This window comes from Mustela nivalis, assembly GCF_964662115.1.
Source record: "Mustela nivalis genome assembly, chromosome: 12".
NCBI classification, from domain to species: domain Eukaryota; kingdom Metazoa; phylum Chordata; class Mammalia; order Carnivora; family Mustelidae; genus Mustela; species Mustela nivalis.
The window spans coordinates 93,896,859-93,908,490 of record NC_139031.1 but is presented as its reverse complement, the minus strand read 5'-3'; positions in this window follow the sequence as shown (position 1 = coordinate 93,908,490).

Here is an 11,632-nt window from a genome sequence, read left to right as displayed (position 1 = left end):
GAACTCGCTGGAGATGGCAGAATTCCTGTCCTGGGAAGTTGGACAAGGGGCTGGTGGGGGGACACTTGGGGTCTGGCGGGCTCTGCAAGGTCCCCTGGGGCGCTTCGCAGGTTCAGAGACCGGAAGTCCCCTGGGACTACAGAGCATGCTGGCCTCCTGGGGACCCCTGCCTCTGGGGTCTCTGGCCTGGATGTCTCAGGAGCCGCTGATTTGGACGCAGAAAGGCTCAGTTTGGGGCTGGACTCACACTGGCTGTGCCGCGTCGTTAATCTGCTGGGTAAAGCCAGCCATGTGTGAAAGCACTCAGGGAATCTAATTGCTCGGCTATCACGGCCTGCACATTCCTGTAATTAACTTGAAGGCTAAGGAAAAAGAAAAATCCCCATGGAATCCCAAGGAGAGCTGCCCTGTCTCCAGATGTCAAACAACAACAACAGCAACAACAACAAAAACATGACTTGGCATTCAAGGCCCTGGAGCGTCCACCACCCGTCACCTCCAGCTCTCCCTCCTCACCCTCCAGATTTTTCTCTCTGCCAGCCCCACGCATCCCTTTGTCTGGGCCTCTCCCTCTACCTGTCCATCTCGAAGGACACCCGCTTCCCTCTGTATGATGGGATTGTTGCTTCTGTCCCTCTCCAGCAGCTGTCTACTGCATGATTTTCTGTAAGTTACCCATCTTCCCGGGACCTCAGCTTTCTGATCTGTAGAATGGGATTGTTGTGACAACACAGCCTCTTGGGTTGACTGTGTGCATTAAGGATGCACTGGGCTCAATGTGCGGTGGGCTGTATGGAGCCCAGGTGGGGTTTGTGACAAACCGTGGCCTCACCTGGCTCTGTGGTGCCTGTACCCGTCACGGGCCCTGTGAGCAGAGAATGTGTTTCATCATAGTTTCAGCACCAAATACAACCACTGACAGGTAGTATGTTCTTTAAACGATGGTCCAATGACAATGGGAAGGATTGGCATTTTTCTCATCTTGAGTGAAAACCAGGGGCAATGAATTCTCATGTCAAAGCCTCAGTTTACCAGCATTTTGAAAGCTCTCGAGGAGCTGGTCTGTGCCTTCTTGGGTGTCGGGCACTCGGGATTTGCTCTCTGACACTGCACTGTGGGAGATGATTTCCCCTTGATCACGTTGGGAACCCAGATCGCTTTATTGGCCAGGGATACACAGGGCAATTCTGAGGTGATCCCTGGGAGCCAAGGCAGCCTTCTTTGGGTGGCCCCTGGTGGGGCTTAGTCTTGCTGAGCTTGCTCCCGCCACCTCTAAAGAGTGTGCCCAGGGCGTCTGGGTGGCTCAGTGGGTTAAGCCACTGCCTTCGGCTCAGGTCATGATCTCAGGGTCCTGGGATCGAGTCCCGCATCGGGCTCTCTGCTCAGCAGGGAGCCTGCTTCCCTCTCTCTCTCTGCCTGCCTCTCCATCTACTTGTGATTTCTCTCTGTCAAATAAATAAATAAAATTAAAAAAAAAAAAAAAGAGTGTGGCCAGTCCAAGGTCTCTCTACATTGCTCGTGCCCTGCACACAGTGAGAGCCTTTCCGTACCACAGAGCTCATTCTGAAGCTGACTTTCTGCATGATAACTTCTCTCTGGTGTGCTCAGGGAAAAAGAACTGCTTTCCCTGAACTTTGGTAATATTTCCACGAGACCACTGATGAAATTATAGTGCCGGCTAACTGGATATGTGCCTGTCTCCCCAGGTAGCTAGCTAGGGAGAGAAGAGTCACAGGGTGTATTTTCTATTCTCCATTTACATCCAAATGTTCTGGAAGCCTGTCCTGGTGTAACCCAACACCCAAGAGAAAATCAGTGTACTCTCAGGTGACCATCAATATACCAGGCTTTCAAGAGATGGAGCACCTGTGCAGAAGTTGTGTACCTGTCCAATGGAGCAAGTGTCCTTCCCTCTTAACCCTGGCACCCAGGACATTTGCTCATTCCTCTCCAGCCTTCTCCCATCTGTCTTACTGCCAATATGGCTCATTTCTCTTAGCACAAGCTTTTTTATTGTGGTAAAATACACCTGACATGAAACTCGCCATCTTAACCATTTTAAAGAGTACGGTTCAGTAATGTTAAATACATTGACACTGTTGTGCAACTTTCAGAGCTTTTCCATCTTGCAACACTGTAGCTCTGTCCCCATTAAACAATAGCTCCACTTCTCCCACGCTCCCCAGCTCCTCGAAGCCACCACTCTGCGCTTCTGTCTCTATACATCTGGCTTTTCTAAGTACCTCGTTGATGGAGTCACACAGTATTTGTCCTTCTGCAACTGGCTTATTTTACTAAGTGTCATGTTCTCAAGATTGCTCCATGTTGTAGCACGTGTCAGAATGTGATTGCTTTATAAGGTTGAATAATATTCTAGTCTATGTGTATCGAACCTTTTGCTGTCCATTCATCCTTGGGTAGACACTTGGGCTGCTTCCCCTTTTTGGTTATTGTGAACAATGCCAGCACGCATGGGTATGCCAATATCTCTTTGAGAGCTGCTTTCAATTTTTTTTTGGATATATACCCAGAACTGGATGGCTGGATCAAAATTTTAATTTCTTGAGGAACTGCTATAATGTTTTCCATAGCTGCTATCCCATTTTACATTCACACAATAATGTGCAAGAATTCTCATTTCTCCACATCTTCAACAACACTTGTTTTTTTGGGGGGGGGGGTTGTCTTTTTTGTTTTTGTTTTTGATAGTAGTCATCCTAAAGGGCATGTGGTAACATCTTACTGGGGTTTTAACTTGTATTTCCCAAAGGAATATTGAGCATATTTTTATGTGCTTGTTGACCATTTGTGTATCTTAGTTAGAGAAGTATCTATTCAAGTCATTTGCCCATTTTTTAAATTGAGTTATTGTGGTGTTGAGCTATAAGAATTAGTTATAAATCCTATCCTTATCAGATACATGATTTGCAAACATCTTCTCCCATTCTATAGGTTGCCTTTTTCACTCTGTCAGTTGTGTCTTTTGATGCACAGATGTTTTTAAGTTGATATGGTCCCACATATTTATTTTTAAAATTTTTTGTCAGTGCTTTTGGTGTTTGGCCCACAACATAATTGCCAAATCCAAAGTCATGAGGTGTTTTATTTTAAAAGCTTTCTAGTTTAGATCTTATATTTAGTTTTATTTTATCCATTTGGGGAAGTTTTTAACATGATGTAAAGTCAGGGTTCAACTTTGCTCATAGCAGAAGTTTTGTCCTGACAAGTTTTAGACTTTTTTCCCCCCATTTATAAGACACAACTTCCCCGCAAAGGAGAAGGAAGTTTAAAGATGAAAAGAATATCCTCACCCCCAAACTACTAGAACTCATACAGTAATTCAGCAACGTGGCAGGATACAAAGTCAATGTGCAGAAATCAGTGGCTTTCTTATACACTAACAATGAAAATAAAGAAAGGGAAATTAGAGAATTGATTCCATTTACTATAGCACCAAGAACCATAAGATACCTGGGAATAAACCTAACCAAAGAGGTAAAGGATCTGTACTCGAGGAACTACAGAACACTCATGAAAGAAATTGAAGAAGACACAAAAAGATGGAAGACCGTTCCATACTCTTGGATCGGAAGAATAAACATTGTTAAAATGTCTATACTGCCTAGAGCAATATATACTTTTAATGCCAATCCAATAAAAATTCCACCGGTATTCTTCAAAGAGCTGGAGAAAATAATCCTAAAATTTGTATGGAATCAGAAGAGACCCCGAATCGCTAAAGAAATGTTGAAAAACAAAAATAAAGCTGGGGGCATCACGTTACCGGATTTCAAGCTTTATTACAAAGCTGTGATCACCAAGACAGCATGGTACTGGCATAAAAACAGACACATAGACCAGTGGAACAGAGTAGAGAGCCCAGATATGGACCCTCAACTCTATGGTCAATTAATCCTTGACAAAACAGGAAAAAATATACAGTGGAAAAAAGACAGTCTCTTCAATAAATGGTGCTGGGAAAACTGGACAGCTATATGTAGAAGAATGAAACTCGACCATTCTCTTACACCGTACACAAAGATCAACTCAAAATGGATAAAAGACCTCAACGTGAGACAGGAATCCATCAGAATCCCAGAGGAGAACATAGGCAGTAATCTTTTAGAGATCAGCCACAACAACTTCTTTCAAGATATGTCTCCAAAGGCAAAGGAAACAAAAGCGAAAATAAATTTTTGGGACTTCATCAAAATCAAAAGCTTCTGTACAGCTAAGGAAACAGTCAACAAAACAAAGAGGCAACCCATGGAATGGGAGAAGATATTTGCAAATGATAGTACAGACAAAAGGTTGATATCCAGGATCTATAATGAACTCCTCAAACTCAACACACACAAAACAAGCAAACATATCAAAAAATGGGAAGAAGATATGAACAGACACTTCTCCCATCAAGACATACAAATGGCTATCAGACACATGAAAAAATGTTCATCATCATTAGCCCTCAGGGAGATTCAAATTAAAACCGCATTAAGATATCACCTTACACAGTTAGAATGGCCAAAATTAACAAAACAGGAAACAACATGTGTTGGAGAGGATGTGGAGATAGGGGAACCCTCTTACACTGTTGGTGGGAATGCAAGTTGGTGCAGCCTCTTTGGAGAACAGTGTGGAGATTCCTCAAGAAATTAAAAATAGAACTTCCCTATGACCCTGCAATTGCACTCCTGGGTATTTACCCCAAAGATACAGATGTCGTGAAAAGAAGGGCCATCTGTACCCCAATGTTTATAGCAGCAATGGCCACGGTCGCCAAACTATGGAAAGAACCAAGATGCCCTTCAACGGACAAACGGATAAGGAAGATGTGGTCCATATACACTATGGAGTATTATGTCTCCATCAGAAAAGATGAATACCGAACTTTTGTAGCAACATGGAAGGGACTGGAAGAGATTATGCTGAGTGAAATAAGTCAAGCAGAGAGAGTCAGTTATCATATGGTTTCACTTATTTGTGGAGCATAACAAATATCATGGAGGACAAGGGATGTTAGAGAGGAGAAGGGAGTTGGGGTAAATTGGAAGGGGAGGTGAATCATGAGAGACTATGGACTCTGAAAAACAATCTGAGGGGTTTGAAGTGGCCGGGGGGGAGGTTGGGGTACCAGGTGGTGGGTATTATAGAGGGCACGGATTGCATGGAGCACTGGGTGTGGTGAAAAAATAATGAATACTGTTTTTCTGAAAATAAATAAATTGAAAAAATAAAATAAAAAAAGAATATCCTGAGGCACAAAGACAGTCTCACTCTGCCAATATTGGTATCCACAACCCCCAGCTAAACAGACCTTTGTAGAATGAGTACAGATCTCTATGGGGATAAAGACCAATGCATGCAATGGGCTTGCACCGCAGTCTTCCCAGCTCGAATGCTTTGTGTGTAGACCAGAATCTTGCTCCATAATAGGCATTTCTGCCTGGTGAACACTCCCATAATCCTTGTGGGCTTGGGGTGTGAAGGGAAGTGCCCTTTCTGATGTCTGAAATGGATGACCAGAGTCCATACACCAAGGCAAGGCCCTTGAGACTGGAGAGAGTACAAGTAAGTTGCTAGCTCAGTGCATAGGAATGAGACCAGAAACAGGAAGGAGCCAGAGAGTGGAGAGCTGTGAAGACCTAGGAGCCTGTCAGAACAGGTGGAGTGGCCATGGGATGACTGCCATGAAGCCCATTATTCCTGCCTCTTGTGGGCACCCCTCTGGAGGCCAAAGGGCACCAAGTCCTTGGATCCTGGGAAAGATGGCATGGGCAGTCCCAGGGAGTGGAGACCTGAGCAAGCTGGCCTTGGGGTCTGGCCATGGGTTCTTGAGAACAGCTGGCATAGAAACATAGCTGAAGCTGACTGGATACCCTTGGGTTACTTTTTTCTCTGCTACCCCACCTGCATTCTCCAAAGCCCCATTCAGTGACCCATTGGGTGGGTCTTGATCAGGGCCTTAAGATTGTGACCTACACCCTGAAAATATAAGAACTGATGTCCATGTTCAGCAAAACCCCATGACCCGGTTTTGTGGCCAGCACACGCCCTATGAACTCCGCCTGCACGATTCTGTTTGGGGAAGTAGATGCATGATCAGAAAAAACACACAGATGTCCAAGTAATCATCAGTCACTCATACCTATAAGCCCGTCAGGCACCTAAGGTATGATATCTTTCTTATGGTTGCTTCCTAGTTGGCTGATAGGGTCAGGAAGATTCTAGTTACTCATGGTATCCTCAAGACAGAGGTGGGAAAGGACTTAGAAAATCCTCAGAACCAACCTCCTCAATCTGCAGAGGGCATCTGAGGCCCCGAGGTGCCCTGTGACTTGCTGGAGATCATGCAGCTTGCTGACAGCTGATGTCACTGACTGAGGCCAGATTTGGTTTCTGCTCCTATGATTCCTTATCAGCCAAATGGCAAGATGTAAGGATTTCTGAGGCTAATGTAAAAAAAAAAAAAAAAAAAAACATACTTACTAACTTATTATAGCAAATCCTTTGCCTAAATAATTCTGTTATTTACCTAAGTTGTAATTATTTAATTGGCTGAAAACAACATTTTGACAGGATAGCTGTGCATACACAGCACTCAATCATTGTGTAGCAATCTTACTAACAGAGAATCACAAAGTGTGCTTCAAAGAGAACTCCAGAATTATCTGGTATGTTCAGACGAGATCGTGCCTGCAACAGGATATCGAAGGAGCAGGTTTCCAGCAAATGACCAGATGGGGACTCTTCTTTTGAGCTAAAATATCCGAAAACCAGTTTCACGTGGAAGGCTATGGAAAGATATGACAAGAACCACCCATGCATGACCTGGATGTAAGAGAGGGACCTCGGTGGCGTAGGAATGTTTGCAGAACACAGCTGGAATCAAGTCATCACAGCCCATTTTGCCATCAGCGTGCAGCCTCTGAAGTCAAATGCATTATATTTTTATTGGCTTCCTCTCCTGATCAGCTCTCTCTGCCAGACTCAGAGGGGAAACTCCCCTATTTTGTTCTAAAATAAGCTGGCGCAGTAGCCCACTGTAGGGCGATTTTACATGTGTCCTGCATTGTGACTCTTCACCTGCCGACAGCCCAACCTTTACCTGTTCTCACCTCGTGAGCACCTCCAGTGTGCAAACCTTGTCAGTCAGGACACAACTGCTGTCCATTCCACGTAAGATTTCCAAAGGCCCGTATATGTGGCTCTAGATCAGCATTCTTTTCAGCCAGGTATGTGCCAGGGCCCATTTATTTCTCTCTGGATGCAGAATATACGGTTCCCTTTTCTTGGGATGGGGTGGGTTTTTAATAAATGTTTCCTAAAGTCGTGACAGATTGAAGTAAATGAATTTGCAATATTCCCCGCTCATCTTCAACATCCTAGGACTCATGTTAGATACGATGGCAGAGGTGGAAAGCAGATGCCATCTTCTATCTTTCATATACATGATCTTCAGATGACTTCTCCCAGTTGTGTTCCCAATATGTGTTAGGCAATGTCTCTCCCTTCGCGGGATGTAGTTCCCAGACTTATGGGCCAAACAAGTATACAGGTAAACAGTTATGAAACAATCCATTAAGTAGATAGCTGTAAGTACAAAGTGCACTACAAATGAGTATCGGTAATGGATTCCCCCAGGGGGTTAGGAAGACCTAGGATATTACCATTGGGTCTTTAAGTTTACGGCGAGGAAGCTGGCAAGGAAGACAAGAGAGCCCATAAAAAAGTGTAAAATGAATGCTGGCAGCCTGCGCAGTGGCAGTGTGGGATGGCTTGGTGGCAGGGAGAAGATGAGCCTGGAAAGGAAGGCAGGAGCCATGTTTCGAGAGACCTGCTGAACTCAGCTGAGGGCAAAGGATTTGTTCTGGGGTTTGGTGGGATTGCGCTGAAACTAGAAGAATTCCTATCAAAAAGTTCAACGAGCAGATGTGTGTTTTAGAGCCAGCATCTAGCAACAACGAGGAAGGTGGATTTACAGAGGGCAGAACTGGAGTGAAGGAGGGGAGGAGGAAGCAGAGAGCACTACTGCAGACCACTAATTATGGAAGCGTCAGGGATGGAATGAGGATGGCCTGAGCTGGAGGCAGACCAAAGGTGGCAGTGGAGAGAAGAGAAGTTAAGACATTCGGAGTGTTGGGTCCGTTATCAAAGGAACGAGACTGAGATCAAGTTACGCAAAGCCTTATTCTATGCCAAGCATTAGAAGTCAGACTGACCAGCCAGGGCCGCCTCCAAAGAGAGCGACCCACCCCGCCTTGGTCTTACAGGCTAGTTTTTATAGGGCACAATCGCAGACATCTGCATACGTGGCTTTGGCTGATTGGATGTCTACTACTTGTGTGTTTTAGTAATGGTTACCTGGAACCGATACTAGTAACTGTTGAGGCATTTATTAAACAACAAAATGGCCTTGTTTTAGTTATGTGTTTTAGTAATAATTACCTGGAACCAATATAAACAAAATGGCCTTGTTTTAGATGTGTGTTTTAGTAACAGTGACCTGGAACTGATATCAATAACTGTTGAGGCATTTATTAACCAACAAAATGGCTATCTAGGCAACACGGAGTCACTATCTAAGTAGGCCCAGGCAGGCCCTAGGGGTTTAACATGTTTTCTTTTTTTTTTAAAGATTTTATTTATTTGACAGGGAGAGACACAGCAAGAGAGGGAACACAGCAGAGGGAGTGGGAGAGGGAGAAGCAGGCTTCCTGCTGAGCAGAGAGCCCGATGTGGGGCTCGATCCCAGGACGCCGAGACCATGACCTGAGCCGAAGGCAGAGGCCCTAACCCACTGAGCCACCCAGGCGCCCCGGTTTAACATGTTTTAACGTGGAATCGACCCCAACAGGAGTTGTATTCCATAGAACCTGGGGATCTCTTTTTTGCATGTGATGTAGTGAGGGTGCCCTGGGAGCAGAGGTGGGGGTTTGGGATGTGGGACTGCGTGCAGGTAACCAGCCGAGGTGACTCCACGCAGGTTTGGAACGGCAACTACACGTGTGAAGTCAGGGACAGAAGCCGGCCTGAGAGCAGGGGTCAGTGGGAAGGGTTTGGAGGTGGATATCCTGAGTTGAGTTGTTTGCATGACAGCCGAGCAGAGCTGTCCAGCGAAGGTTAGGAGAGAGACTCTGGGTCTCGGCCAGGGCACTGGATCCCAGGGGTGAGCTTCCCCTGTTTGTGGGTCCTGGGTGAACAGAAGGCCATTGAAGCCATGCCATGAGAGTGGGTTGCCCCTGCTGTTACTGCCTTGTGGTCAGTCTTTCTATTCAAAATGTCCTACACCCCAATTCGAAGTGATGTTATTACACAGTTCTTGACCATCTTCATTTAATCCTTGATCCAGGGGAACGTCTAAAGTCCTTATGCTGGCATATAGGGATCCTTTAACATCTGATGCTGGGCTGACTTCTGTTATTTCTTACAGACCCCCTCCATCAGCAGTTCTCAAAGAGTCATCTGGGTGACCTTGGGGTACCCGATATTCTTTTGATATGCATGAGGTAAAATCACAGATGGACAGAAGATCCATTTGGAATGTGGATCTGGTTGAAGGATCCAACAAGAAAAGCAGAAACAGGGACATAGATATATATACATGTACAAATACAGATGTCCATGTATATGGACACACACATTTTTAAATTTCACATTTTTTTTTTAGAGTGTGTGTGTGTGAGAGAGAGAGAGAGAGAGAGAGAGAGAGAGAAAGAGAATGAGAGGGGAGGGTCAGAGGGTGAGGGAGAGAGAGAATCTTAAGCAGGTTCTATTCTCAGCACGGAGCCCAACTCTGGGCTCGATCTCACAGACCCTGAGATCATGACCTGACCCAAAATCAAGAGTCAGACGCTTAACTGACTGAGCCACCAAGGTGCTCCACTCACACACACCATTTTTTGGTGAACTTGCTACAGAAGGGTGTTGGCCAAGCAGCCTGCACCAGGCTGTCCCTTCTCTGATGCTGCTGGAGCCCCCAGCCCACCAGCAGGCCATTGGGAAGGAAGATGAGGAGGAGACCAGTACCCACAGGGCAGAGTTGGAGCCACACTGAAACCCATGTCTGTTCTCGTGGTCTCTGATCTTGGGGGTGTGGGTGTCCTGGGGAAGCCCCTTCCTCAGGTAACTCCACACACATAGCCCAGGAGTCAGAGAGACAGAGGAAAAGCTGAGCAGGAGGGCCTCTATGGGTAGCATTTGCTTCATTAGTATTTGAATAACTGGAAGACAGTGCTACAGAATGATGGCAGAGCAGTCATCACCTGCCTTCCACCTCGAACTCTGGGGAGAAAATTTCCCTTACAGCTCATCCCAAGGAGACACATCCTAGAACAGAGACTCTGGGACCCAGAGTCTCCATGTTCACAAAATGGGGGAAGGACCCATTGATTTTCAGTGGAGCATGGTTCTACTTCTACATGGCATCTAATCTTGAAGAAACTACCACTTGATTTTCTAGATAGAATCAAAGAAAAACATCATGGTTGCCTGAAAAGGCTGCTAAGACACGCCTCTCCTTACCAATGGTGTGTGTTCACATTTTCCCCATACATCAACCAAAGACAAATCTATTGCCATAGATTTGCAGTCCAGAAGCAGATGCAGAAAACTTGCTGCCTTTTAGTAAATGAGACACTAACAAGATTTGAAAAAATTAAAACAAAACTCATTAAATTTCTTTTTCTTTTCTTTCTTATTTTTTTGCAAAGTACTTATTTTTCATAAAGAATGGGTTGTGTTAATGCATAATGACTTTATTTCTATGGCTTTAAAATGAATTAATAAATATTTTTAAATTTGTCAGTTCTAACTTCTAATATAGTAAATATCAATGGTATGAGCCACATGAACAAATTCAGAATCTTAATAATTTTTAGGAGTGTCAAGGACTTCTGAGACCATTGTTCTGGAAAACTACCAGCCCACGAGATGGAGGAAGTCATCAAGTTGGGTCTCTAGTCCAGCCACATATCTTCCTTCTTTGCTCTGGCTCCCATGTTACCTGGAAGGTTCTCCCCTCCCCTTCCCTCCCCTTAGTGAATTTTGTGGCATTATTCAGGGCTCAAGGTCATGATCCCCAGGAAGCACTGTCTATTCTGTCCTCTGGTAGACGTCTTTAGTTATACCTGTGGCACCCAGAGCCTCACCTTACCTATACTGTTTGTCTCTGCAGCTGAAACACAGCACATCACACACCCCTGTGAACCCAGCTGTGCTGGAGTGAGCCCCCCACAGGTGTGTTGGCTGAGTAACTGAATGTGCCCTCAGATCTGTGCCCAAACCTGAGACATACACAGGAGTTTTATTAAAGACGAAGGTGGAGGGTGCTCATCAATTCAGGCCAGTGGAGCCTCCTCCCTGAGAAGCAGGCCGAGGACAGTCACTTTTCCTGAAATGGAACACACAGAGTCAGAGGTCACTGTTCTGAAGGAATCTGGCAGTTCCACCTGACTTATCAGAATTGTTGGGTATTTTCAAAGAAGTGTTTTCTTCTCCTACAGTCAGATTTTAAATGAGTGGTACTTGATTACCTATAGCTCACAATAATTTGCGATCAGAATAGCAACCATTTGAGCCTGGCTCAGCACAGGCTGTGGTGCTGACCAACCACAGAGGCCATGGGTGCTGA